At 50.4% G+C, this 27018-nt stretch overlaps 1 protein-coding gene across 4 annotated transcripts in view; it reads left to right on the top strand.

Moving 5' to 3' along the window:
* Positions 1–4729: 4729 nt before the first annotated feature.
* CHST3 (carbohydrate sulfotransferase 3) overlaps positions 4730–27018 on the top strand; it is a 39636-nt gene continuing 17347 nt past the window's right edge. The window contains exons 1-3 of one of the 4 annotated variants that reach the window (XM_060112346.1): positions 4730–5403; positions 8276–8381; positions 9324–9526. The gene's annotated coding sequence lies outside the window, so the exon portion shown is untranslated. The remainder of the gene's footprint in view (positions 5404–8275; positions 8382–9323; positions 9527–27018) is intronic. The other 3 variants (XM_060112364.1, XM_060112355.1, XM_060112337.1) reach the window with 3 other exon arrangements.

Raw genomic sequence — 27018 nt, 5'->3', positions numbered from 1 at the left:
GCCTTCCATGGCTAGGGTCCTGCCTACGTCCACCTCTCATCAACTCCTGACACGTGCTGCCCTCGCCAGTATGCTCCAAGGACAGCAAGCAGCTTCTCGAGTTCCTGGCTTACACCGTCCTGCTCCTGGTCCCCTTGCCTTCGCACCCACAGTTGTGACTGCCCGTAAAGCCCTTCCTCCCTTCCCTGCCGCTTCTCTCCAGTTCAGTCAAGAGCCCCGGGCTTCCCTGGTGGCGCAGTGGTTGAGAGTCCGCCTGCCAATGCAGGGGATGAGGGTTCGTGCCCCAGTCCGGGAAGATCCCATGTGCTGCGGAGCGGCTGGGCCCGTGAGCCATGGCCACTGAGCCTGCATATCCGGAGCCTGTGCTCCGCAACGGGAGAGGCCACAACAGTGAGAGGCCCGCGTACCGCAAAAAAAAAAAAAAAAAAGAGCCCCTATTTATTTTATCCTTTAGCATTTACCTTGGGCGTCTCCTTCTCTAGAAAATCTTCTTAGCTGTCTAGCTGGCTGCAGGGACCCACCATCTCCATGCTCCCAAGCTGTGCGTTCATGCACACACACGTACACACCACACATATGCACATGCACATGCACGCACAGTCCCATGCCACCCACAGATGCTTCCTCACTGCACTTCCCAACTGTATCTTTACAAGCACCTCCACCACTAGACGGTAAGCCCCCTGAGGGCAAGGCCTGTGTCTTGTCACCTGCAGCACACTGGATCCCTGCTCTCAATTCACTCCCCTCATCACAGAATTCTCTATCTATGCCATCACCATGGCTTCATGGTGGGTAAAATAGACATCTCCACCTTCATACCTTTAGGTTGGGCATGGGATTTGTTCTGGACAGTGATGTTGCAGAGGCTTTAAATGTGCTTGGGTGGTTTGGTTTGTCTCTTGTATTCCCGTGATCTCCCTCGAGAAGCACATGCTCCAGGATAGCCACTGGTCCATGTAGAACGTGGGGACGTGAAGAGTAGACCTGAACCCAACCCAAAGGCTGGACCCAAACCCAGCCAACCTGTGCCCTGAAACAGAAATCCCTGCTGACCCCCAGCCTACCTAGGAATGAGGAAAATAAATACTTGTCATTGGGAGCCACTGAGATTTGCAGGATGTTTGTTTTGCAGACTTATTGCAGCAATAGCTGACAAAGACAACATGCATCCTAGTGTTCCCAAGCCCAGCACAATCCTGGGCCAAAAAATGTTTGTTGAATAAAGAAGCGAATCCAGGGACTTCCCTGGTGGTGCAGTGGCTGAGAATCTGCCTGCCAATGCAGGGGACACGGGTTCAAGCTCTAGTCCGGGAAGATCCCAAATGCCACGGAGCAACTAAGCCCATGTGCCATAACTACCGAGCCCGCATGCCACAACTACTGAAGCCCGCGCACCTAAAGCCCGTGCTCCGCAACAAGAGACGCCACCGCAATGAGAAGCCCACGCACCGTAATGAAGAGTAGCCCCCACTCACCGCAACTAGAGAAAGCCCATGCGCAGCAAAAAAGACCCAACGCAGCCAAAAATTTAAAAATTAAGAAAAAAAGATTTAAAACATTAAAAAATAAAATAAAAAAGAAGCAAATAGGGCTTCCCTGGTGGCGCAGTGGTTGAGAGTCCGCCTGCCGATGCAGGGGACACGGGTTCGTGCCCCGGTCCGGGAAGATCCCACATGCCGCGGAGTGGCTGGGCCCGTGAGCCATGGCCGCTGAGCCTGCGCGTCCGGAGCCTGTGCTCCGCAACGGGAGAGGCCACAACAGTGAGAGGCCCGCGTACTACCAAAAAAAAAAAAAAAAAAAAAAAAAAAAAAAAAAAAGCTTGGAAAGAAACTTACAATCTGTTATCAAAAGCAGCTCAACAGTCCAAAAAAACTTTGTTCTCTTCATAGAGAGAGAAAACAAACCCAGGTTTTACACCATCTTACTTTTAATATTAAAATTCATTTACTCAATTAAACTCATTCTAATCTTCGTTAGTCCTGACTACACATAGAATTCCTTTCTAAAGACCTTTCCCTCTTGCAAAGCTTCCACAACTTTCTATACCCATATTAATTTGTCCCATATTTTCTTTCCCATTTAGAAATAACCAGTTTTAGGACCAAATTACTTTCTTTCTCTTAACAAAATGAATTTCCATTTCTTATACCTTCTTTTCCTTGCATACAAAGGTGCTTTCTTATTAAATTTTAGTTTTAATTAAATATATTAATTAGAAGTCTCAACTATTGAAAACAATTTCTAGTGAAAACTAAGAAATAAGCAACTATGAACTGTCTTTTACATTAGCACTCTGTAGATTAGCAAACTTGTAAAATATTCAATAAACTTCCATCATTTAACTTAATTTAGCAAAACTCTAAAGTTTCAAGTTACCAAATATCTGAAGAAACTACTTTTAAGTAGACAGTCATAAAACATAATTATTCCTAAAGAGTTCTCCTTTAAAAAAAAACTTATCTCATTTACATTTAATTTACTTTAAAAAATTACATCATACCAAGTTATTTTTCTTGCTGACAAATTCTGCAACAGATATAATAAGATCTTATTTAACCTCCAGTAAACCTAGGTACAATAAAAATATCATACTTAATGTTGATGGCTCCAAGGACATGTCTGATTAATTAAACCAGCAAAAATGAACTTTAATGCCCAAAGTTAATTTAATACTGAATATTTCCCAGTTCACATAAACCTGAAATTTCTTTGGTTTAGTTTCTTGTATATTCCTTTTTCTTTTAATAATTTTTTAAAATTTATTTATGTATATTTGACTGTGTTGGGCCTTTGTTGCTGCACGCGGGCCTTCTCTAGTTGCAGCGAGTGGGGGCTACTCTTCATTGCGGTGCACGGGCTTCTCATCGTGGTGGCTTCTCCTGTTGCAGAGCACAGGCTCTAGTTGCGTGGGCTTCAGTAGTTGTGGCTTGTGGGCTCTAGAGCACAGGCTCAGTAGTTGTGGCACACGGTCTTAGATGCTCTACGGCATGTGGGATCTTCCCGGACAAGGGCTCGAACCCATGTCCCCTGCATTGGCAGGCGGATTCTTAACCACTGAACCACCAGGGAAGTCGCAAGAAATTAATTTTGTTAATAAGGTCTGGAAGTTGAGACATATATGTATAAAGTACACACAGACATATAGGCAGATACAACTAGAGACCTCATAGCTTCATTTTAACTTAGTCATGAATCAGGTATTACAATATAAAACTCACTAGTTTATAACTAACAGTTGGAATAAGTTAAACTTAAAAAGGCCTCTTCCCTCCACCCCCCATTTTTCCTCTCAGTCTCAGGAATTGGAGATGCCTAGATAAGACAGGAGTTCCTGAGAGCCCTAGTAGAACATTTACAGCTCAAGGCACAGGGAGAGAAAAGCAAGTTCCTCCTAGAATTTGCTCTCTTAGGGTCAGAATTCTGAAAAGATGTTTTATCAAGCTGCCAAAACTAGTTATGGATTATCAAATGAGCCTAATCTTGGGCATTTTTCTCCAGAGTCTAAAGAATACTGTGGTTACACAGTGTTACAAAAAAAAAAAAAATCATCTTTTTGGCTTTAGTCATGGTACCAGAACAAAAGGTGGTCCAATTTTGTAGGATGCATCCTAAAGGGCTATTTTTAGGAACTGAACTTTTGTTTAATGTTTAATGTCCACCAATTAAAATAGTGTACCTTCTCTAGCACAAATACATACACACACACAAACACACACACACACAGAGAGAGAAAAAAGACAAACCAATTCCAAAAGGCTCAAAGCCAAACCAGTTCCAAAAGGCTAACTTTGATACAATAGCATAAAAGCTTATACACAAAGAATTTCATGTCATTTACCTTCCCTTTTACAAAAACAGTTCCAGTTGATGGTCTCTCCATGGTGAGCAAAACTGTTATCTAACCGAACTCGGGTCTGCTTGCCCAACAAGCAGCATAGCCAATATACTACACCAGGTTGTGGTGAAGGAAAGTACAGGGTTTATTTGCAAGGCACCCAGCAAGGGAGTGGGAGACACGCCTCACATCCGCTCCACTTCGTCTTTGAGTGAGAGGGTTTTATAAAGGGGAAGAACAAAGAGGCTGGGATTAAGCATCTTGGGACATTTCCGTGACATTTTTTAACCTTTCTTTAAATTGAAGTATAGTTAATTTATAATATTGTGTTAGTTTCAAGTATACAACAAAGTGATTCAGTTATACATATATGTGTGTATATATATATGTATATATACATATATATTCTTTTTCAGATTCTTTTCCATTATAGGTTATTACAAGATATTGACTAGAGTTCTTATATTGTGCTTTCTGTGACATTCAGGTCCCAGGACTCAGGATGTCTCTGGTTTAGGATTCTCTGGCCAGGTGGTCCAGGCGTCAGGGGGTCTGTTAACTTATCTTGCCCTGGAGAAACAACCTGAGTTTATACATTAATGATATCTGTAATAGCAACTTTAGTACATCAACAGTGTTATTCACACCAGCAACCTTAGTACATTAACAATGTCTCAACAGCAGCAATTTCGGTCAACTGACTCTGGTTGACTAGTGTTCAGTTAGCACAGGATTGAAGTCAGAGGGGACAAGAAAGGGAATAAAGTTTTGGATAGACACATTAATCATAAACTCCTAAGGGAACTCAGGTTTTAGAAAGACTCCGTTTCAATAGGATGGGAGGCCGGAAGGACTTGAGGGGCTCAGGCAGAGTGAAGCCACGAGGATCTCCAGGCCACCTCCCTTCCAACCCTCCCCCGCCCCTCCCAACCCAGGAGGGGAGCTCTTCCCAGCGTCTCTGAAAGCGGGTAGGGATCCCAGCGGCTTCAAGAGAGTCCCAGGGGAGAGGCGGGCGGAGGCGCAGCGCTGGGAACAAAGGCCCACAGAGGGGTCCTGCAGCGCGCAGCTCCCCGGGGGCTGGGGCGACGGCGGCCCGCTCCCCCTCAGCTCCTCCCTCTCCTTCCCTGCTTCCACCCGGAGGCCCGTCGCGCAGCCCGAGCTGCGCCAACTTCGCCAGCGGTTCCCAAGTTGCCGGGGGCGCAGGGGTGGGAGCTGGGTGGGGTGAGGGAGAAAAGGAGGAGGAGGAGGGCTCCCCGGGCGCCTTGGACGCAGTTCAGGAATCCGCCGCCACTGCCGGCCGCTCGCGGACTCGGGCCGAACGGGGAAGGCGCCAGGCAGGACCGCTCGCTCGCTGCGCAGGACGGCGCCCTCCTGGCGCCGCTTCCCGCCCACCGTGCGAACCCGCGGGGCCGAGCCTCCTTCCCTCCCCGCCGCCGTCCTCGGCCGGAGCCGCTTCTGCCTGGTCCTGCCGAGAGGAGGGCAAAGTTGCGGGCGGATGCTGCCCGCACCGGACCCCTGCCTCGGAAAGTCGGATCCGCCCCCGCTGGAGGAGGCTCGGTGGCGGGGTAAGTAGGGCACCGGCATCCCGGAACCGCCTCTGGGCCCGGGAGATGGCCCAACGGTGCGCACCCCACCATCCCCGATCGGGCGCGCGCGCCAAACTTTGGAGGAAGAGGGGGCGAAACCGAAGGTGGGAGAGGGAGTGCTCGGCGCGGGGAAAGCTCCACGCAGGCATCCACACCTCCAGACCCACTGCACCCAGATTCACAACTGCCACATACGCACAGCTCATCACCCATCGAGCCACAGACACACGCACACGCTTCAGACTGAACCGTGCAATTCCGGAAGTGCGGGCGTTCGGATCTTTAGACTAAGCATGTCCTCCAGCCTCAAATAAATCCACTGTCTTTGTCTGCTGCCCCTGCAGCCCCACAGTGAGGTGTCCCCAAAGCGAGACGGGCAGGAGAGAGGCTGCCTTGTCTTTGAAAAGTCGTGACCGGGACCTCGAGGCTGAGAAGTGGGGAGGGGGAAATCAGACATTTCAGTCGGCTCTCCGGGTTCATCAGGAGCGAGTTTGGCGTGGAAACTCGGTGTCTGGGTGATGTGTCTGGGTGTGCGCAGCCCTTCCGGAGGCGAGGCCGGGAGAAAGGAGGGAGTGACTCATAAACTCAGACCCGGCGTGTTAGGGTCTGTGAGCAGAGTAGAAAAGGCTGGCAGGCGGTGCTGCCCTGGACAGCTGGGTGGTGGCAGTGACAGGGCCTGCGAGGGAAGCACAGACCCTTCCCCCTAGCGGATGTGCTTCCTCAGAGGGACTTCCAGGGGGGGTGGGCTGATGAGATTCCAGCCCTGGGTGTGTATATGAAAAACGTGGTAGGGGATGTTTAACACTCCAAGGTCATGGAGAAAGCAGGGCAGTCCTGAAGCCATATTTTTTTTCATTGCACCTGAAGTTGTGTCTGTTTTCGGATGCCCTTGGTGTCCAGGGCTCCAGGATGTTTCAAAGGTTGTCCTGGATCTAGTACAGTGCCTGGCATTGTTGGTACTCGATAAATAGTTGTTTGATGAATAATGACACCAATAATTCATATATGTTAAGGACACTCTATGAGCCAAGCCAGATGGCCTCGGCTAGGTTGGAATTGGTCTATCTGCAGAGGAAGGGGCCCTGAGTGGTTCCAGGGAGCCCTGCCTGATCTGTTTAGCCCAAGCAGCAGGTTCTATTGTGCCCTGTGGGCTGGCATTGGGGACTTGAGTCTCAACATTGGCCTCTGTTTCCCTAAGAGGGGCAGTAAGAAAGTCTCCATTTTTGCATCTGGCTAAGCTGGGAGTGTGGTGGAGTGTTCTTCCTGGCTCCTACTGGCCTGGAAGGAGATGGGTCTCATGAAGGGTCTAGGAGCTGTGTCCTCCAGCAGTGGCTTGGCTCTGTGGTGGCAGCAGGTGGAGGGGCAACACAGTCCCTGTACTGAGTATTGGGTGGGTTCCTCTGCACCAGATGGCATGAGCTTCCCAGAGGAGTGGAAACATCTCGTCTTCCTGGAACTGGGATTGCAAGCAATCCTGAGAATGATTCCGTACCTGCATGGAATTGGGAACATGCCAGGATGTGGTGCAACTTGGCCATATAATCACAAAGAAATGTGTCATTCCCCCACCCCACCCCCGGCCCTTTGTGACTAGGTTTGGTGTGCATGTGAAGCTTCTAAGTGGTCTGAATGCTGAAATTAGCAAAGTATGTAGGCAGTACCCAGGATTGTGGCTCCAGATAAGCGAGAGAGTGATCTGGGCTTGGCCATCCCCAATTTCAGGTGGAACACTGCAGCCGATCCCTTCCCAATATCACCTTTCCACCTTATTTATGTCTTCTGTGAATCAAGAGCTCTATGTTATCTCATCAAGACCTTATATCCCTATGAAGTTAGCGTTTTGTCACCATTTTACAGATTAGGAAACTGAGGTTCAGAAAAGTTAAGTAACTTTTTGGGGGTCACACAGCTGGTGAGGGACAAAGCCAGGATTTGAAACTGGACAGTCTGACTCTGGAACGCATGCTGTTTCCACCATGCCCAGCTGTCTCTAAGGTCCCTAACTGGTTCTCCATAGCAACAAGGAAGCAACTGCTGATGCACTTACTGGGTCCTGGGGCCCCTGACTACAGTCCTCTTTTTACACACACTCTGCCTAGCCTGGGTTACACCATGGGTCATGGAAATCAAAGCCTGGGTGGCACCAGGCTGCTAGAGCCTTCCGTGTGGATTTGGAGTCAGGAAACGATGGGGGTTTGGGAGTGACTGCAGGGAGATGTTGGAGTAATTCCGGTGAGAGCAGATTCACTGCTTATGTGAGAAATGGGGACAAAGCTACCACTCGTGACCATACAAGTCACAGGTTTGGGTTTGGAAGGAATTGCCAGGTAGACATCCTCAAATGGATTACTGTATTCCTTTCCCTTTCAGCCCTTGCCAGGGGAGACATCTATTGCACAGGGAAATCAGCCCTCACCTGAATATGAAGGGGCATGTCACGGCTGTCCTTCCCACCACCCACCACATGCCCAGGAGAGCTAGACTCCGTGGTGGTGTCTGGTCCTCAGGAGAGATGGATGGGGAGAGCTGGGGCAACCAGGGGCTGTGAGAACTACATGGCTCACCGGGTCCCCAGCTGATGCCTTCTCACACAGGCCCCACAGAGGGACAGTGGTTCTCATTCCCGATTTGCTGATGAGGAAATGAGGCTCAGAGAGGTGCAGTGGCTGCCCAAGGTCACAAAGCTAAGGAGGAAGTGCAAGCCATGCTGCCTTCAGGACTCCCTGCAGGCACTTAGAGGCAGCTGTGTTTTCTGCCTGGTTAGTATTCTATCTCCCCCAAGGCTGAGAGGGGGTTACCCCCGTTGGGGCAGAATCCTCACAGCTCTGCCCACCCGCATCTCTACCCCCAGATCCTCTGATACAGGTGTTCGTGGCACGGGGAAAGCTTAAACAAGGAGCAGAAGATAAGCACTGCCCAGCTGGCCCCTGCCCACCTTCCACAGCGAGCCCACCTGGGTGAGTGCCAGAGCGTTCGCAGCACTGAGCTGCAAAGATATGGGAGCCCTCTCCCTGCTTCACTGTGCTGTGGACTCGCCATCCAGGATGGAAGTTGGGAGACTGGGTGTGGGGAGAAGCTGCCCCATCCGAGGGGCGGGGGCTATTAATCTTTGTACCCCTGGCTCTGTCCTAGTGCGTGACACACGGAGATACTTAGGAACACTGTCAGATGATGGGTGAAGACCAGGGAGGGGCTGTGAGTGCCTCTGCTGGGAAGTGGTCAAGCAGGGAGCCAAGGGAATCTGCTGCGAGGAAACAGAGAGGCCTCTGCCCTTCGTGAAGTCATGCAGGAGGAAATGATAACAGCTCTCCTTTTCATTCCTTAAACAGAAATACTTGTCCCCTTTGCTTAAACAGGTGTAAGAACACTGCTTGTCCTGCCCTGAGCATGTAGATTCCACGCCTGGGTGTGGGGTGGCCTCTGGCAGGCTGGACAGTTTGTTCTGTGCTTGAAGGTCTCAGCCTGTCTTTATCAACCTAAATCGGGCTGGTTCTCCTGCACATCCCCCCCTCTGCAAACTTGAAAGGAGGGGCATGCAGGCCACAGGAGCCTCTGACCACCAGTAACTTCAGGTCTCTAGCGGCCCATCACTCCCTCTCTATGCCTCTACCCTCCCCCCATGCCTCCCCTTACCCCCCTGCCCCACAGAGATGGCTGTGTGCTAAGGGACCGTGGGTTTTTTTAGGCTCTGGGAAATTTATCACTGGGATTCCAGAGGGCTCTCTGAAAAGGATTTGGAGGAAAAGCGTGTAAAATAAATAAGCCAATTCCCAGCTCAGCCTCTCCTGAATACCACAACTAAACAGCTAGCCTGGGAAACTCTGTTTTGGCCTCTGTGCTTACACCTGGCTCACCGGCTGCCTTACCAGCTCCCTCCTTCCTGCATCCTCCCCATCCAGCCCCTCCTCCTTGACTCTGGGAGCCTCAAAAGTCGGGGAACACACCCACCGCCGCCGCCGGCTGTCCTTGTGCTTCGGGACACTGGGAAGCTGGCATACTGGTGGCTGGGGACAAGAGGAGAATGTGGGAGAAGAGACAGCCAGGGGTTGCAGCACAGCCCTGCGCCATCTGAGGAAGTCTCCCTGCCTCGGCCCTGCTCGAGGTGAGTTTGACTTTGTTGATGGAGAATGGTGGGCTTTTTCCAATTTTGTGGCATCTGAGGAAGCTTTACATCTTAAACATCAGTTTAGAGTGGATGGACCAAAGCTAATTTTCTCCAAGGTGGGCTCCCATGTGAAGAAACCCGAAAAACCCCATTTACGGTGTAGGGCTTCCCGGCCTAACCAGAATGTCAGGGTTCTTTGCTTTTGACCAGAGTCCTATCAGCTTAGGCCCTATCAGTTTAGGGTTCTGGTGGTGTGAGTTCACTGCTGTAAGTTTCTTTGTCTGTGGAGTATGAAGTAAACTCGTGATAACTTAATAACTTCATTTTATTCAGCTGACCCATCCTAAAACCCAGCACCCAGTGAGAAGGGGAGAACCAGGGTGCTAGGGTGCGGGTATTTCCCTGGTGGGATTGGCAGCTGAGGGCTCCACTCAGTCCCAGGGAGGGGCCCGGGGGTCTTTCCATTGATGTGCCTATGCCAAGCTGGGTCAGCAAACTGAAACCCCTGGGATCTGGGGAACAGGCACCACCCTGAGACTCTGGGTCCCACCTCCACGCAGGAGCACCTTTGGCCTGTTGCTGTCAGGCTTCCAAGAGAGAATTTGAGGGGTAAGCCCCATGGCTTGCAGTCTTGTTTGGAAAGAGGCTGCACACCCACATACAGATTAGCCCACATCATCATGGGCCAAAATGTATACACACACACACACACACACACACACACACACACACACACAGAGATACATAAGCACAGGGATGCACTCATCCCAAAAGGCAAATTATGTAATAGTGAAGAGTACCTATTCTAAAGCCAGAATGCCCACCGTACTGCTTAGTAACTGTGTGACCTTGGGCAAATTACTTAACCTCTCTGGGCCTTACTTTCCTAATCAGTAAGAGGGGGATCGTAATGGATTATAAGTAATGGGGCTGTAAGTGAATTTGTATCTGTGAGGAGTTTAGAAATGTGCCTGTAAATAGCTAGGTGTTCTAACTATTGTTCACCACATACTCTGTGCCCCAGATATTCAGGCCCAAGGGCACAATACTTCCCAGAGAGGTGCTCACAAACTTGTCAGCGAATAGGATCAATCACTTTGCACTTTCTGAGTCCTGATTCTCAGGATGTGTGGCATTCTCTGTACTAGACTCGAATTAGAATTTATTAGAAACATCATTTCGTCTTCCCTTAAGAAGCTCATTATTTTATAAATTTATTTATTTATTTATGGCTGAGTTGGGTCTTTGTTGCGGTGTGCGGGCTTCTCGTTGCAGTGGCTTCTCTTGTTGCGGAGCACGGGCTCTAGGCATGCAGGCTTCAGTAGTTGTGGCTCGCGGGCTCTAGAGCACAGGCTCAGTAGTTGTGGCGCACGGGCTTAGTTGCTCCGCAGCATGTGGGATCTTCCTGGACTAGGGTTTGAACCTGTGTCCCCTGCATTGGCAGGCAAATTCTTAAGCACTGCGCCACCAAGGAAACTCAGAAGCTCATTATCTTAAAACAATGTGGGCACTAACTCCCCCCAGAGAAGGGTATGATTCCTTTAGCAGCATCAGTTTTCAAACTAGGTTCCATGGAGCCCCAGAGTTCAACGAGGACCCCTCAGAGGTCTGATGGGAGGGGGGATCCAGGCCTCTCCCCGCATTTATCTTTTTTTAAAATATTTATTTATTTATTTTATTTTTGGCTGCATTTGGTCTTAGTTGCGGCACGTGGGCTCCTCGCTGCAGTGTGCAGGCTTCTCTCTACTTGTGGCATGTGGGCTCAGTAGTTGCGACACATGGTCTTAGTTGCCCCACAGCATGTGGGTCTTAGTTCCCCGACCAGGGATCGAACTCGCGTCCCCTGCATTGGAAGGTGGATTCTTAACCACTGGACCATGAGGGAAGTCCCCCATTTACCTTTTCTACGTATTGGGTTTCCTAGGAAAGTTCTGGTTCCTAAGAAGGCTCCACAGCTTAGACGGTTGAAAGACCCCCTCTACCGTCTGACCCGCTTCCCATCCTGTGTGCGCCTGTCCGAGCACGCTGTGCGATGCCCGTGCCTATGTGGGCCCGTGCAGCTACCTGAACGTTGGCCCCAGGCCTCTCCCACTCTCTTCCCCGCTTCCCTCCTCTCCCCTCCTCTCCAGCTGCCTCACCATCTGCAGGATTCTGGAAAGTGCTAACATGTCTGAGCCAAGATAGGGCTATCTGAGGAAGTATTTTGAAAACAAACTGGGTCACCATCCTGGCTGAGATTGCAGTGATTTTCAGCAAAGAATTTCACAACTTCTGAGGTGGGGGCTGTGGCCCTTGGCAGTCCTCTGGAGGATGCCTGGGGCCTGTCTCTGCAGGGTTAGGATAGACACGCCTGAAGAGGCCCAAGATTGCAAACCTAGAACCAGGAAGGGGAAGTCATCCTCACAGGATGAAGAACTGGAACCCCCCCACCCCATCCCCCCGTGACCTCAGGGGTATGACACCCTGTCCTCTTCTTATTCTGAGAGATACTACTTTCCTTTTAGTTTTCCTCCTCCTTTTCCATCTGGTGCAGGTGCCTCGGGACTGGGGACACAGGAAATATTAGCACTAACAGCTAGCATGCACAGCCCTGTGCTTAATTAGTGTCTTCTGGGCCGGCACTCACCGAGTTCTCACAGGATGCTCTCAAGATAGGTACCGTTGTGCTCACCGTTGTACAAATGGGCAGACAGAACCAGACAGATGGGATAAGTTGCTGGTACCCCACTGCTGATGAGTGCAGAGCTGGGTCTGAGCCCTGCAGCCTGGCTTCAGAGTCAGTGCTCTTGATCCTGGGTGTGTCCGTCTTGCTGGGGCCACAGCCGGAGAGGTGGAATGGCTCACCAGGACAGTCATTTCCTAACTGTGGCCAGGGCATGCTGCTGGTGTCTGACTGGGCAGTGCTGGGGAGGCTGGCCTCAGGGGCGCTGCAAGCCGAAGTCTGAGCTTCGGCCTTCCCCAAGGCTCACTGGGCAGGGCACTGCCCTCATACAACGGCCTCTTTTGCAAGGCCGGCCATCTGCTGATTGCTGCTTCCCCTTGGCAATGGCAGGTCTCAGAAAGTGATGCCGATGGCAGTAGAAGGAATTTAAATTATTGGCAAGGAAGAACTGGCAGATTAGAGGCCTCTGTCTCCCCGAAGGCCATTCCAGCAAGACAGAAACCTTACCGTGGAGTAAGCGCCGAGCTGCTCAAGATGCCAAATGGCTTCCGTTTTTTGTTGTTAATAAAGTGATTTATTTATTTTTGGCTGCATTGGGTCTTCGTTGCTGCGCTGGACTTTCTCTAGTTGCTGCGAGCGGGGCTACTCTTTGTTGTGGTGCCCAGGCTTCTCATTGCGGTGGCTTCTCTTGTTGCGGAGCAGGGGCTCTAGGTATGCAGGCTTCAGTAGTTGCAGCACGTGGCCTCAGGAGTTGTGGCTTGCAGGCTCAGCAGTTGTGGCACACGGGCTTAGTTGCTCCGCGGCATGTGGGAGCTTCCCGGACCGGGGCTCGAACCCATGTCCCCTGCATCGGCAGGTGGATTCTTAACCGCTGCTCCACGAGGGAAGTCCCCGAATGGCTTCCTTGGGCCCTGTGATCTCCCAGTGAATATCATCCCCAGCCTGTTCTTTCACCAGCCCTTGTCACGTACTTGGTGTTCCAGGTTCCAAACTGACCTCTTTCCAAATGCACATGTCCTGCTCTCTGTAGCCTCTCCAGCTGCCCAGAACACTCTCTCCTTTCTTCTTTTCTCATGGTCAGCTCCCTTCATCCTCAGGCCTCAGCTTGGATGTCTCCTTCTAGAAGCCTCGGTCAGCGGCCCTCCCTATGGCTGCCTGCACGTCCCCGTCCTCACACTTTGCCCCGCTGTGTTGCCCTGGCTGCTTTCATGGTCTGTGGTCTCCACCAGGTAGTGAGCTCTGCGAGCAGGACAGAGTCTGCCTTGTTCTCCTTGTGTCTCCAGTGCTTAGCACAGCCCCAGGCATGTGCTGAGTACCCGTGCCTGACTGTGGGACCGTGAGTGATGGGTGTGAAACCTGGCCTCAGGAAGAAGGAGGCACTGGACGGTGCCCAGGCTCCCATGAGAGGATGCCTAGGGAGTGATCAGTGTCTGGGCAGAGGTGGTGGGAGTCATGGTGTGTGGAAGGGGGCAGCGGATGTGGACCAGAGGTCCTGTGTGGGACAGGGAGGGAATGGGAGCGTGAGACCCTGGGCAGATGGCCTCTTGCAGTTACTACCCTGTGGGCACTGGGCTGGGATCCCAAGGATGGGCCTGAAACGCTCCAAGAGGCCCCTTTGAATTAGGTGGCCTGGTGGATGGTTACACTATGGGCCTCACTACGCAACCCCACCAGCAAGCGGTTCTCAGTCCTGTCCCCTTTCTGGACGGACATTCATTCATCCTCTCCGGGCTTCAAAGCTGACCCCCAAGCATTGGAGACCCCCCGTGGCTGAGTCCTTTCCCCTAAGCAGAGAGAAGGAAGCCCAGCTGGCAGGCTGCCTCCCAGGGGTGGTTCCAGTTGCAGCCTTTGAGCTGTCCTCACAGAAGTAGTAGGGCCCTGCGTGCTGGGTTCCCATCCACACCACCCAGGTAGCACACATTAGGTGCTCTGGCCAGGGCACTGCCTGTCTGGGTGCCTGCTCGTGCCTGAAACCATGCCAGGTTGGCTGAGGGTAGCAGAGGTGCCTCTAGGCAAGAAGAGGAGAGGACACCTAGGCACAAATAACCACCTTTGAGTCCAACTGTGATGAGCCCACAAAGGTGGACATGAGGGAGGACTTGGGAAGGCTTCATGGAGGAGGTGGGGGTTCCAGTGCAAGAAGGGAACCTGGGCAAAAGCACAGGCATGGGAAAGTTGAGATTGAATGCAAAGGTTAGTGAGGAGTCCAGTTGGGCTGAACTTCAATTTGTAGGATGCACAAAGGAGATGAGGCAGGATGGAGTTGTGGTTACATGTGTAAGCTCTAGAGCCAGGCTGCCTACATGAGGACCCTCAATCCCCACTTATTGGCTGTGTGACCATGGCCAAGTTGCTTAACATCTCTGTGCCTGTTTTCTCATCTGTAAAATGGAGATACTAATAGTACCCATCACGTGGGGGTGACAAGAGAATAAAATGTGTTTCTGTACAAGTGTTTACAGCAATACCTGACACACAGCATCAAGAAGAGTGAGCTATTATCCTTTTTTTTTTTTTAAGCAGCTAGCAAAGTAAATTGAGGTCAGATCATAGAGGCCTTTGGATGTCATACTTTCTGTTTGCTAAACAGCTGCTGTGTGCCAAGTACTTTACAGACCTTCTCACTCAGCCCCATACAACCTAGCAAAATTGTTAGCAAAGTCTCCATTTTATAGCTGAGGAAACAGGCTCAGAGGGGCAGAGTAACCTGCCCACGGTCACTCAGCCAGGTGGAGGCAGAGGTGGTAATGAAACCCAGGTCTGTCTGGCGCTTAGCTCTTTCTTCAACATGGAGATTAGAGAGACGTGACAGAGGCAGATGGGGACATCCCCTGGGCTGGAGTCACAGCCAGGAGCAGAGCATGGATGCTGTAGCCATGGGTCCCTAGGCTGGGAGAGTGGGAGGTGACAGGGGAAGGAGAGATGCAGGCAAGTCTGGAAGGCAAGGAGATGAGGAGGCCCCAAGGCCACAGCACACAGCTCACCATTCAGAGCTCAGGGACAAGCCATTGAGTCATTTTGGGAAAACATGACATCACTGAGTCTTGCTGTCTGCTACCCACCTGCCAGTCCTCGTGCCCAAAGTCCTGCAAGGGGACCCTCACACCCAGGCAGCAGGGCCAGGTCAGCTCCCCGGCTTCCTGCCCTGAGTTCTCCCCAACCTCCGTAGCCCCATCTTCCCACTGCTCCCCTCCCTGCCTGCGGCCTCCACACCACCCCCACTCATAAACCCGAATGAGGCAGGAGCTTCTGGAAGTGATGATGAGCATGAACAGCTTCCAACAGGGCCTCCATGCCAGGCCTGTTACTGGAATTCTGGGTGGAAGGGGACACCTGTGTCGAGTTTTTAGAGCTGCTCTTCCCTTAAGAATGGTGCCTGCGGGACTTCCCTGGTGGCGCAGTGGTTAAGAATCTGCCCGCCAATGCGTGGGACACGGGTTCGGGCGCTGGTCCGGGAGGATCCCACATGCCGCGGAGCAACTAAGCCCGTGCGCCGCAACTGCTGAGCCTGCGCTCTGGAGCCCGCGAGCCACAACTACTGAGCCCGCGAAACGCAGTACTGAAGCCCACACACCTAGAGCCTGTGCTCCGCAACGGGAGAGGCCACTGCAGTGAGGAGCACGGGCACCGCGGCAGAGAGTGGCCCCCGCTCGCCGCAACTGTAGAGGGCCCACGAGTGGCACCAAAGACCCAACGCAGCCAAAAATAAGTAAATAAATAAATTTATAAAAAGAAAAAAGAATGGTGCCTGCTATTCCATTGGAATCACTTTTTAAAAGTAAAGCCTGGTTAAGCTGTGTGCTTATGCTATGCCAGGTCCCAGCAGCCTCCACCTTCCTAGAAGGTACAGTTGAGTATCTGAGAGCTCTTTATATACTAGGCATCCTCAGGCTGAGTGATTTATTTGTGTCAATTTGATTGCATGAGGTAGCCCCATTTTATAGATGCCATTGCTGAGGCCCAGAGAGGTTAGGTGACTTGTCCAAGGTCACACAGCCAGAATTCAAACACTTGGCTGTCCAACTCCAGATGTGCCTATGCTCTTAGCCACTCCAGCCTCAAATAAAGCCTTTGGAGAATCACAGGATGTGGGCTGTACCGAACCTATGTCTGCCAAATGGTGTGGTGTAGACAGGAAGTGCCAGGAGAATTTTCATCTCAGAGTGTGGGTTACGCCCCAGAGCTTGTTGGAGGTTGTGGAGACGTTTAGGAGGTGACAGAGAGCTCCAGCTTCTTTGGCCAAGCAAACCCTGCTGACGTGGCCATTTGGGGTGAGACTCTCCCCTCTGGAAGGAGCACCGGGGCTCAGGGGGTGCCTGTCCTGGTTTTGGTGGGCCAAACCTGGAAAAGGCGTATGAATCAAGCAAGGGGCCAAGTGCCAGCTTCCTCAGCCCAGTCTGTGGGTGCAGGATGCCAGGCTGCTGCAGCTGCTGCTGCCACTCACAGCTCCCTCCCAGACCGCAGGAGGGGCTGGTGGCCAGCCCTGTACTGAGTGGTGCCCTCTCACTCTCACCACGACCTAGCAAGGGAGGCACGGTTATCCCCATTTAACAGGTGAGGACGTTGAGGCTTAGAGAGGTTTTCTGGTGCACCGGAACTCCCTTGGCCGGAAAAGAGAGGAACTGAGACTCTTTAAGTCTTCTTTCTGCCAAGAGACAGACAGAAGGAGGGAGGGGTTAGCCTGCCCTCTGACACTGAGCCATGCAGGCTGGCTGTTCTCAGGCTTGCATTTCTGATTCATCTGCATTCACCGGATCCTGATGTTGCAAGGCGAGTAACCTCTGGAGTGAGAAAAGCTCTGATTTCCCTTGAGCTGTGAGTCACCATTTCTCTGGGAGCACTTTTGAAGCCATAGACCTCCTCCCCAGGCTTCGAGGGGCAGGTTCCTTCTCTGCCCAAGTGCCAGCCCCACACTGGCCCTGGCAGAGCCTGTCTATGGAAGGGCCAGGAAACAAAGGGCCTCCACGAGAGGTCTGGCCTTGGTGATTACCCAGCATGTGACACCCTGCCTTGCTCTCCACAGACAGATGCCAGATTCCCAGAGGTCTGTGGGGTCTGCAGCCTTCAGGGATCCCTTGTCCCCTTTAATGCCCAAGGCCCATGTGGTCAGCACAAGTCCACCTGCCCTCTCCAAGGATGTCTGGGAATCCCCAGGATTCCCCAGTGTATAGGGCGGCTCCTGCAGACACCCCTCCCCACACAGGAGGGAGGGGACCAAAGCCAGTTACTCCCTCCTTGTCAGCCTCAGGTCTGATCACCCTAGTAATAATTTCTGGAGAGTTGTCACTTTTCTCACAGAGAAAGTAGACTGTTACGTTCGACTGTAGGGGCAGTTCTGCTTCTCACTGCCCCCAGATTTTCCTTCTGCGATAAGATTTTGGCTTTGCCTCTGCTTAAATTCAAAAGCATGTTCAAATGACTTTTCCAAAATGAGAGTCTCACCTCAGAAGAACTTTGCCTCTACCTCTACAGGTAGAAAACTGATACCTGCTTTTATTTTATTTTTATTTTTATTTTTATTAAATTTTATAAAATAAGTAATCCATGCCCATGGTATAAAATTGGAAAGGTACAAAAGGATATGTGGTGAAATCTCTTTCCCACGCCTGACCCAGACACCCAGGTCTTTCCACAAAGGCAACCAGCAATATTAGTTTCTTGTGTGTAAGCTGCTTTTAAATTGTCTAGTTTTAAAACAAATCATACTCCACTGGGCTTCCAGTTCCACCACCGTCTTTGAGGCACAGCTGAAAAACTGCAGCTCAGGAAGTAGTAGGGGCCGCCTGCAGAGTGCAGCTCTGCCCAAGACTGTCCCCTACAAGCGGTGCTGGCTGCCCACGTCCCAGTCCCCACCCCTCAGGGGTCACCTTGGGTTCACCCACCCCACATCCCTCATCCCCCGCAGCTCCAGGCAGCCAGCCCCTGGCTGTCCCCAGCTTCCAAGAGTGGCTCCTTCAGGCTCCAGGTGAAACCTGTGCTCCCCACTGCCCCTTCTCCATTTTGCCCTCTGGTCTGGCTGGGCAGGGGCCTGCAGCGGGGTCCTGTGGGGTCAGGGCCTGGTGACGGTGATGTGACCAGACTGTGCTGCCTCTTGGCTGGACTGAATGTTCAGAGTCCCCTAGGGGCTCACACAGGTAAGGTCCACCCGTCTCCACTCCTATCCTGAGTGTGACCGGAGGCCTCCCTGCTCCACTCCCCTTCTCCCCTCCTCCTTTCCTCTCCCCTCCTCCCCTCCTCTCCCTGCCTCCCTTTTCCTCTCCTCCTTTCTACTTCCCCAACATGTTCATCAGGTGCTGTACAGCAAACATTAACTCTAATATAAAGCGGAAAGTGGTAAGAATGGCGCAAGGCGGAGAAGAATGCTGCTAGGAGAGGCCTGTCCTTGAGACTGGCCTTCAGCAGACCCTGCCCTTCACATCCTGGCCTTGTACCTCCTGCTGGGTGACCTTGGGCAAGTCACTTAACTTCTTTTTTTTTTTTTTTAAATAAATTTATTTATTTATTTATTTTTGGCTGTGTTGGGTCTTCGTTGAGGTGTGAGGGCTTCTCATTGGGGTGGCTTCTCGTTGCGGAGCACAGGCTCTAGGTGCGTGGGCTTCAGTAGTTGTGACACGCGGGCTCAGTAGTTATGGCTCACAGGCTCCAGAGCGCAGGCTCAGTAGTGGCGGACCAGGGCTCGAACCCGTGTCCCCTGCATTGGCAGGCGGATTCTTAACCACTGCGCCACCAGGGAAGCCCCACTTAGCTTCTTTGTACCTCCCTTTCTCATCTGATTAAGGAAGGAGAGGGTGGCAGTAAGGATCCAGAGGGCTGGTGGGAGAACCTGGAGCTGCCAAAGGGCTTTCTAAGAGGGTGACAGATGTGGGGTAGGGGGGACAGTGCTCTTCCTCTAAGGGAATCATTATGAATGTGGGGGAGGGCTCTGGGGACATGTGGAGTCAGGGCTCAGACTTAGGGCGTGAATGAGGGAGGGTTGGCCCTTTGGGCAGCACTATCCTGCCTTGGCAAATGCCTTCCCTTTTCTGTATTTCCACACAGCGATGGACCCTCCTCGGCTTTATATTTTTTAAGTAGTGGCTTTATTTTATTTTTTAATTTTATTTTTTAAATATTTAGTTAGTTAGTTATTTAGTTGTACCGGGTCTTAGTTGCAGCTCATGAGCTCCTTAGTTGCGGCATGCATGGGGGATCTAGTTCCCTGACCAGGGATCAAACCCCGGCCCCCTGCATTGGGAGCGTGGAGTTTAGCTACTGTGCCACCAGGGAAGTCCCTAAGTAATAATGGCTTTATTTTTGTAATAATGATAGATGTTTAACATGCAAAATTCAAGTAAAATGGATGAATACTGAGAAGAAAGCAACAAATCACCCCTCAACCCTACGTCCAGATGTAACTGGTTAGCTGTCTGGTCCACATACTTCTCTAGGCATATATATAAAGAAACGGGGGCAGTGGAGGGACAGAAAGTTTTATAAACATGGGGGAAATGCACAATTTAATTTAGCTTTAGGCCAGTGTTGTAAAGAGGCTGTCTGCCCCCAAAGCGGCCCCTCTCATCTGTTCAATAACCTACATGAGGGCCTGGTGTGGGGCAAGGGAATTTTCATGCCAGGATCTTTTTTTTTTTTTTTTTTTTCATTTTCACCAAGAACTTTATTGAACAACGTATTCACCCTTTTGTTCCACTACCTTCTGCCATTTTTCAGGCAACTTCATAATTCTGTCTTCCCCAAACTTTTAATCTTTTTGAACAAACACTGTTCCAGGTGCCTTTTACAGTCTTCCAGGGAATTGAAATTTTTTCCATTAAGAGAATTTTGTAAAGACCAAAATAAATGGAAATCCGAAGGTGCAACGTCTGGTGAATATGGAGGATGAATCAGAACTTCCCAGCCAAGTTGTAACAGTTTTTGCCTGGTCATCAGAGAAACATGCGGTCTTGCGTTATCCTGATGGAAGATTATGCATTTTCTGTTGACTAATTCTGGACGATTTTTGTCACATGCCTCTTTCAGTTGGTCTAACTGGGAGCAGTACTTGTTGGAATTAATCGTTTGGTTTTCCGGAAGGAGCTCATATTAGAGGACTCCCTTCCAATCCTACCATATACACAACATCACCTTCTGTGGATGAAGACCAGCCTTTGGTGTGGTTGGTGGTGGTTCATTTCGCTTGCCCCACGATCTCTTCCATTCCACACTGTTGTACAGTATCCACTTTTCATCGCCCGTCACAATTTGTTTTAAAAACAGCACGTTTTCATTATGTTTCAGTAGAGAATCGCATGCGGAAATATGGTGAAGAAGGTTTTTTTTCGCTTAACTTACGTGGAACCCAAACATCAAAGCGATTCACAAAACCAAGCTGGTGCAAATGATTTTCAAGGCTTGATTTGGATATTTTGAGTATGTCGGCTGTCTCCCACATGGTATAACATTGATTGTTCTCAATTATTTTTTCGATTTGATTGCTATCAACTTCAACTGGTCTACCCAACCGTGGAGCATCGTCCAGCGAGAAATCTCCAGCACGAAACTTCAAAAACCACTTTTGACATGTTCCATCAGTCACAGCGCCTTCTCCATACGCTGCACAAATCTTTTTGTTCATGCCAGGATCTTTAAAACCTCTTTAAATTCAGACAAATTACAAAAAGGGAGCTGGTTGAATCACAGATCTTCCTTGACTTATGATGAGGTTACATCCCGATAAACCCATCATAAATTGAAAATGCATTTAATACACCTAATCTACCAAACATCATAGCTTAGCCTAGCCTACCTTAAACATGCTCAGAACACTTACATTGGCCTACAGTTGGGCAAAATCATCTCACACAAAGCCTATTTTATAATAGAGTGTTGAACCTCTCATGTAATTTATTGAATACTGAAAGTCTATAACAGAACAGTTGTGTGGGTGTAGAATGGTTCTAAGTGTATCAGTTGTTTACCCTCGTGACCGTGACCGTGTGACTGACTGGGAGCCCCAGCTGATCGTACGGCATATCACTAGCCCCAGTTCATGTACGGTTACTACTGAATGTATGTTGCTTTTGCACCATCTTAAAAGTCAACCATCTTAAGTCGGGGACCTTCTGTAGTACACTCTGGCTCTAGAACAGTGGCTTTCAATCTTTTGGACCAAAGCCTCAGACAGAGACACACACACATATCACTGAAACAAAAGTCGTATGAAACCCGTGCATATCCTTATTACGCATGCTTAATACACTCTGATATTTTCTGTCTATACAATTCTGTTCTTTAAAAAAATAAAAACTTGTCCAACCTACCAAATTGATTGCACAACTGAAATTTGAAACGTATGGCTCTAGAACAGTGATTTTCAAACTTAAGCGTGCATCAGAATCACTTGCAGCGCTTGTTAAGACAGCTTGCCATGCCCACCCCAAGAGATTCTGATTGAGGAGGTCTGGGGAGGGGCCTGAGAATGTGCATTCTGTCAAGTTCCTAGGTGCTGCTGGCCCAGGACCTCACTTTGAGATCCCACCCTCCTAGAATATGTTTTAATATGCCAATGTACTCCCTTGGCAGAGACTACCAGAGGATTTTCTGTATTCAACAGATAATAATTGCTGATGGCTAGCACAAGAATTGTACGTCTCTGGCATTTTTGAGGATGCTGATCAGGCAACTGTCTTTGGGGTCTTCAACACCACCCTCCTGAAATCCAGCTCACTATTAATATCAAGTGCTGAAAAAAGGTCTGCTAAGCAAAAGGACATTTATGCCCAATCCTGGTTGAATTGCCTGCCTCTTAATACCAAGCCCACAGAACATAAAACGCCCCCAGCCCTTTTGAAAACACTGTTCTATAGGCAATGAAAGGTGCCATTTACCGTGTGGATTTCACCTTTCTGTTTTTTTTAAACAGAAGAAGGTAGGTGAAGTGTGACCACCCCACGGAGAAAGCTGTCCCCTGGTTCTGGTTGGGGTCTGGTGGGTTTCACTGTCCCTGGATTGCCAGCTTTAATGGGAAACTTCCTGGCCTGAGTGCCCGCATCAGCACCCGAGCTTTTCAGCCTGCTAACTTCTGAAACTGGCCTATAGTTCCAAGCTGCCTCTGTTCCTCCAACCAGGGGACTCAGCCCCCACCCCTAATCCTTCCCCTTCCCCTTCCCCTCCGTAGCCTTGGGGCCCTGCCCCAGCCCTGCAGTTTTCCAGAAGCCAGCCCTCAGCTGGGAGCAGCTTCGTGAGGGAGAGAAGTGTTAAATGGGCACAGAGCCCTTCTGTTCCATTAACAATGGCCCGTTGATGACTGGTTTCTGCCCGGTTGGCCCCCTTGACTGGACTTCGGGGAGGAGGAAAGACTCCAGCTCCCCAGGCAGCTACTTCTGGGTGTGAGGTTGATTCAGAGGCCAAGGCCTCTGTCTGCCCACAGAACCTCATTCTTCAGGCCCTGATGCAGCAGTGAGAAGCCCTCTCACCCCTCCCATCCCATCCCAGGGGTAGTTTGGGGCCCCAGGAGTGATTCACTTCAGTCTAATTCAACAAGCATCTATTGACCAGCTCCTGGGCACTGAGGCTCAGTGCTAAGTAGCTGTGGGAATAAGAATAACTGCTGACATGAATTCAGTGCTTATTATAGTCAGCCCCACCCTGGCTACCCCACAGAGTCACTAGGGAGCTTATAAAAATTGCAAAGCATAGACACTTCCCCCACCCCCAAATTTTCAGGAGTGAATCCCAGGCACTATTTTGTAAAAGCTCTCAAAGTGCTTCTCATGCCCAGCGGAGATTAAGCATCACCAGTCTCCTACTGGCTAAACACTGTGCTGAGCATTTAACTTGCAGCATCCGGTTTCATGGGGTATGTGCTTGTGGGAGGCTGAATAATGCCCCCCCACACAAGATCTCCACATATGAATCCCCACATCTGTGGACATGTTACGTCACACGGTAAAAGGGACTTTGCAGTGTGATTAAGGATTTTGAGATAGGGAGCTTATCCTGGATTATCCAAGTGGGCCCAGTGTAATCATCAGGGTCCTTATCCTAGGGAGATTGGACTACAGAAGAGGTGGTCTGAGTAATGCATTAAGAAAGACTCAACCAGCCATTGCTGGCTTTGAAGATGGAGGAAGGGGCCATGAGCCATGGAAAGCAGGCAGCCTCTAGAAGCTGGAAAAGGCAAGGAAGAAGGTTCTCCCAGAGACTCCGGAAGGAATGCAGGCCTGCTGACACGTTGGTTTTAGGCCAGTGAAACTGATCTTGGACTTGACATTCAGAACTGGAAGATAATAAATATGTGCTGTTTTAAGCTACAGAGTTTGTGGTAATGTGTTAATACAGGGCTATTACTAACCGTATTTTATAGACGAGGCACAGAAATAGGAGGCACTCACTTGGGGTCACACAGCTAGTGGATGGCAGAGCTGGAACAGAAGGAACTCAGGTGCATCTGACCCCTTAATCTGTTCTCTCTCCACCTTACGGCACTGCCCCTACTTTGCAGCCAAACAGACATGGATTCAAATCCCAGTTCTGCCATGTTCTGTCTTTGTGTCCTTTGCTAGTGATGGCTACATCTGGCCAGGGGGGAGGCTGCATGGAGGAACATGTGACGACCCATTGGAATGCTAGGGTGGGCCAGGTTGTTTCCAGGTGGAGCACCACGTGGAAGAGTTTGGACTTGGTTCTGAAGGAATGGAGCCCAGGGGTGCCAGCCTGTTCTTCCCTCTGCATGTCATGACGCTGCCTCAGACTTGCAGGCCCACTCAGTCTCTGGGATCTGGCCCTACTGCAGCAACCCAGCTCCCGTGCAGAACTGCAGGGTTGGGGCCAGGAGCAGCATTCTACGCATTGTCACCTGCAGCCAGTGACAACTGCTTGTGTGGGGTGACGAGTAAGCTCCCATTTCACGGAAGGCCAGCAATGGCCCAGTGCCTCCAAAGCACATTTCTTTGAAGGCTCTCCTGCAGCCCTGCATTTGGGGCCATGCATGTCTTAGAGAAGGAATGTGAGATATAAAGAGGTCCAGAGAGTTGTTCAGAGTCACACAAGTTGGTACAGGTCCTGGCCAAGACTCTGATCTGCCCACTGCTGTACAGCTCCTGCCTTTTGGCTAAATCTGCCCGCTCAGCGCTACAGCATAGTGGTTGAGTCTGTGGACTATGGAGACAGACTTCCTGGGTTCCAATCCCACCTTATAACTGAGGGCAAGTTGTTTGGCCACCGCTTGCTTTAATAGGGGGTGATGATTATTATCTATGAAGGTACCGTGGTACCTTTCTCACAGGGTTGTTCTGAGGACTAAATATATTTATGTGTGTGAAGTGCTTGGAACAGTGCCTGGTTCATTAGAAGTGTTAACTTCTGTTATGATTCAGCTCCCCTAGGGCACAGACTCTTTTCCTCCCTCTATTCCCAATGCCTCTTCCCATGCTTTGCCCAGAGCAAGTACTCAGCAAATGAATTTACTGGTTGAATGTGAGCTTTTATCAGCCAGAGGCTCACTAGGTACTTTCCCAAATATATTCACTTTTCAAAAATTCCACCTTAGTTATTCAGACCCTTCTCTTCCTCCTTCTTGCCTGGGAGCTACAGAATTGCCATAAAGCAGCCTGAAGCTTGCTCTGCCCAGTGGTAGGTCCCGTGAGCAGTTCAGAGATAACCAGGCATCCCCAGGTATCACCAACCCTTGAGTGCGAGGTAACTGGCACAGTTAGCATGGCTGCCCAGACCTCCTCAGTTCAAGGCCATGCCTGACCCACCTGCTCAGGCCTCCTCGGGGTCTCTGAGCCCTGTGGAAGCACAGCCTGAGCACCTAGTCCTGAGTGGCCTCCTAGCTCCTCTCCTAACCGAAGCTCACACCAGGCCTTCCAGCTGATGAGAGGGTCAGATGTCGTGTCATCCCCTCCAGAGTCCTGTCCCCGTCTTTCTTCTTCCCCTCCTGTGAGGATGGGCTTCCTCATCGTTTTACTTCCTCAAAAAGCCCCCAAGCTTGTCCTTGCACGTGAATAGACTCCAGGAGGGTGGCCAGTCCGTGGTGTTCCAAAAAGCCAAACTCGGAATTCCAGATTGGACTCAACTCCTTCACTCCTGCCCCAGGAAGGCCATTTCTGCTCAATCTTATCACCCACCTCTAGCTCCATTTTCCAAAGACCTCTTTAAAACCTTCCGACTGTTGTGGCGGCTGGTTTTCTTTTCTTTTTTTCTATTTAATTACACTTTTTGTGGTTTTGAGATAATTACAGATACATGTGCAGTTTTAAGAAATAATACAGAGAGATCCCTGGAACTCGTTAAGCGGTTCCCCCAGTGGTGCAAAACTCTAGTGCAATATCACAACCAGGATACTGATGCTGATATAGGCAAGATTCGGAACATTTCCATCACCACGAGGACCCCTCATGTTGCTGTATTATAGTTATGCCCACTTCCCTTCTGCCCTCGCCATTCTTTAACTCCTGGCAATATTAATCTGTTCTGCTATCTTATAATTTTGTCATTTCAAGAATGTTATATAAATGGAATCATGCAGTATGTCACCTTTTGAAATTGGCTTTGTTCACTCAATACCTCCCAAATTCATTCAAGTTGTTGTATCTGTAGTGCATGCCTTTTTATTGCAGAGCAATATGCTACGGTATAAGGGAGCTGGTTTTCAATGGACCACTCAAACATAGGCCTAAAAGCTTCCCAAGCACCGTATCCCAAGTAAAACAAGAATACTGGCATGTTCACCCGGCATCCACGCCTGGTCAACAAGAGATCAGCAACCCTCCTGTCAGTATGGCCTTGCTGCTGAACTAGGGTGCACACCGGCAGCAGCTCCGCTGTCTGAGATGCCCTGAGGTGGCGCTCTCTAAGGAAGCTGGGTGCTCTCTTAAGGCACGGCTCTCAATCTTCGATCACCTAAGGAGCTTTAAACAATTGATGCCCAAGCCATACCCAGACCAATTCAGTCATAATCTCTGGGTGTGGGACCCGGACCTCAGCAATTTCTGAAACTCCAGATAATTCTCACATGCTGTCAGGGTCAAAAAGCAGTGCTCAAGCAGATTCAGCAAATGCACAACAGCATGCTACCCCTCTAGCTGCAGCAGACATCACCAAGCAGTCACCACACTCTTTTCCCGCGGAGATCGACCTTTTCAAACACGCTTCAGGCAGCCATTTCCAATTGATCGGCCTTGGCCCAGGAATTGAAATGACTTGCCCTCCTAGCTGAGAAGGCTGAAACTGTTTGGCAACTGCCATATCCAGGTGTGTCTAGGCCTGGGACCTGATGCAGTAGGTGAGCGGCCCTCCAAATCATGCCAGAAAGGAGGGTCCTTGGCCCATAGTAATAGCAGCAGCAAAGCCACAGAAGGCGAGGATTTTCTGGGCTGGTTCCATAGGAAAAGGCAAAGTGAATCAGCCAGTGTCCTTCCCCTGCGGCAGCCTGCAGCCCAGCTGGGAGAGAGATGTGCGTGCAGAGTGTAAACCAACAGTACCATCAGCATAGATAGGATCTGGCTCACACTGGTCCAGACCTGTAATAATGACCAGCCTGTGTGCAGTCCTCCTTATTTTCAGAGCCTCACAAAAGCTTACCTGATGCTCACAACAACCTGTGGGGCTGACCCAGGCTCAGAGCAGTTAAATACCTTGCTTAAAATCACTAGAGAGGGCTTCCCTGGTGGCACAGTGATTAAGAATCTGCCTGCCAATGCTAGGGGACACAGGTCCGAGCCCTGGTCTGGGAAGATCCCACATGCCTCAGAGCAACTAAGCCCGTGCACTACAACCAACTACTGAGCCTGCGCTCTAGAGCCCGCGAGCCACAACTACTGAGCCCACGTGCCACAACTACTGAAGC

Source organism: Mesoplodon densirostris, chromosome 1 (assembly GCF_025265405.1).
Source record: "Mesoplodon densirostris isolate mMesDen1 chromosome 1, mMesDen1 primary haplotype, whole genome shotgun sequence".
Taxonomy (NCBI): Eukaryota; Metazoa; Chordata; class Mammalia; order Artiodactyla; family Ziphiidae; genus Mesoplodon; species Mesoplodon densirostris.
This window is presented reverse-complemented; position numbering and strand designations above follow the sequence as displayed.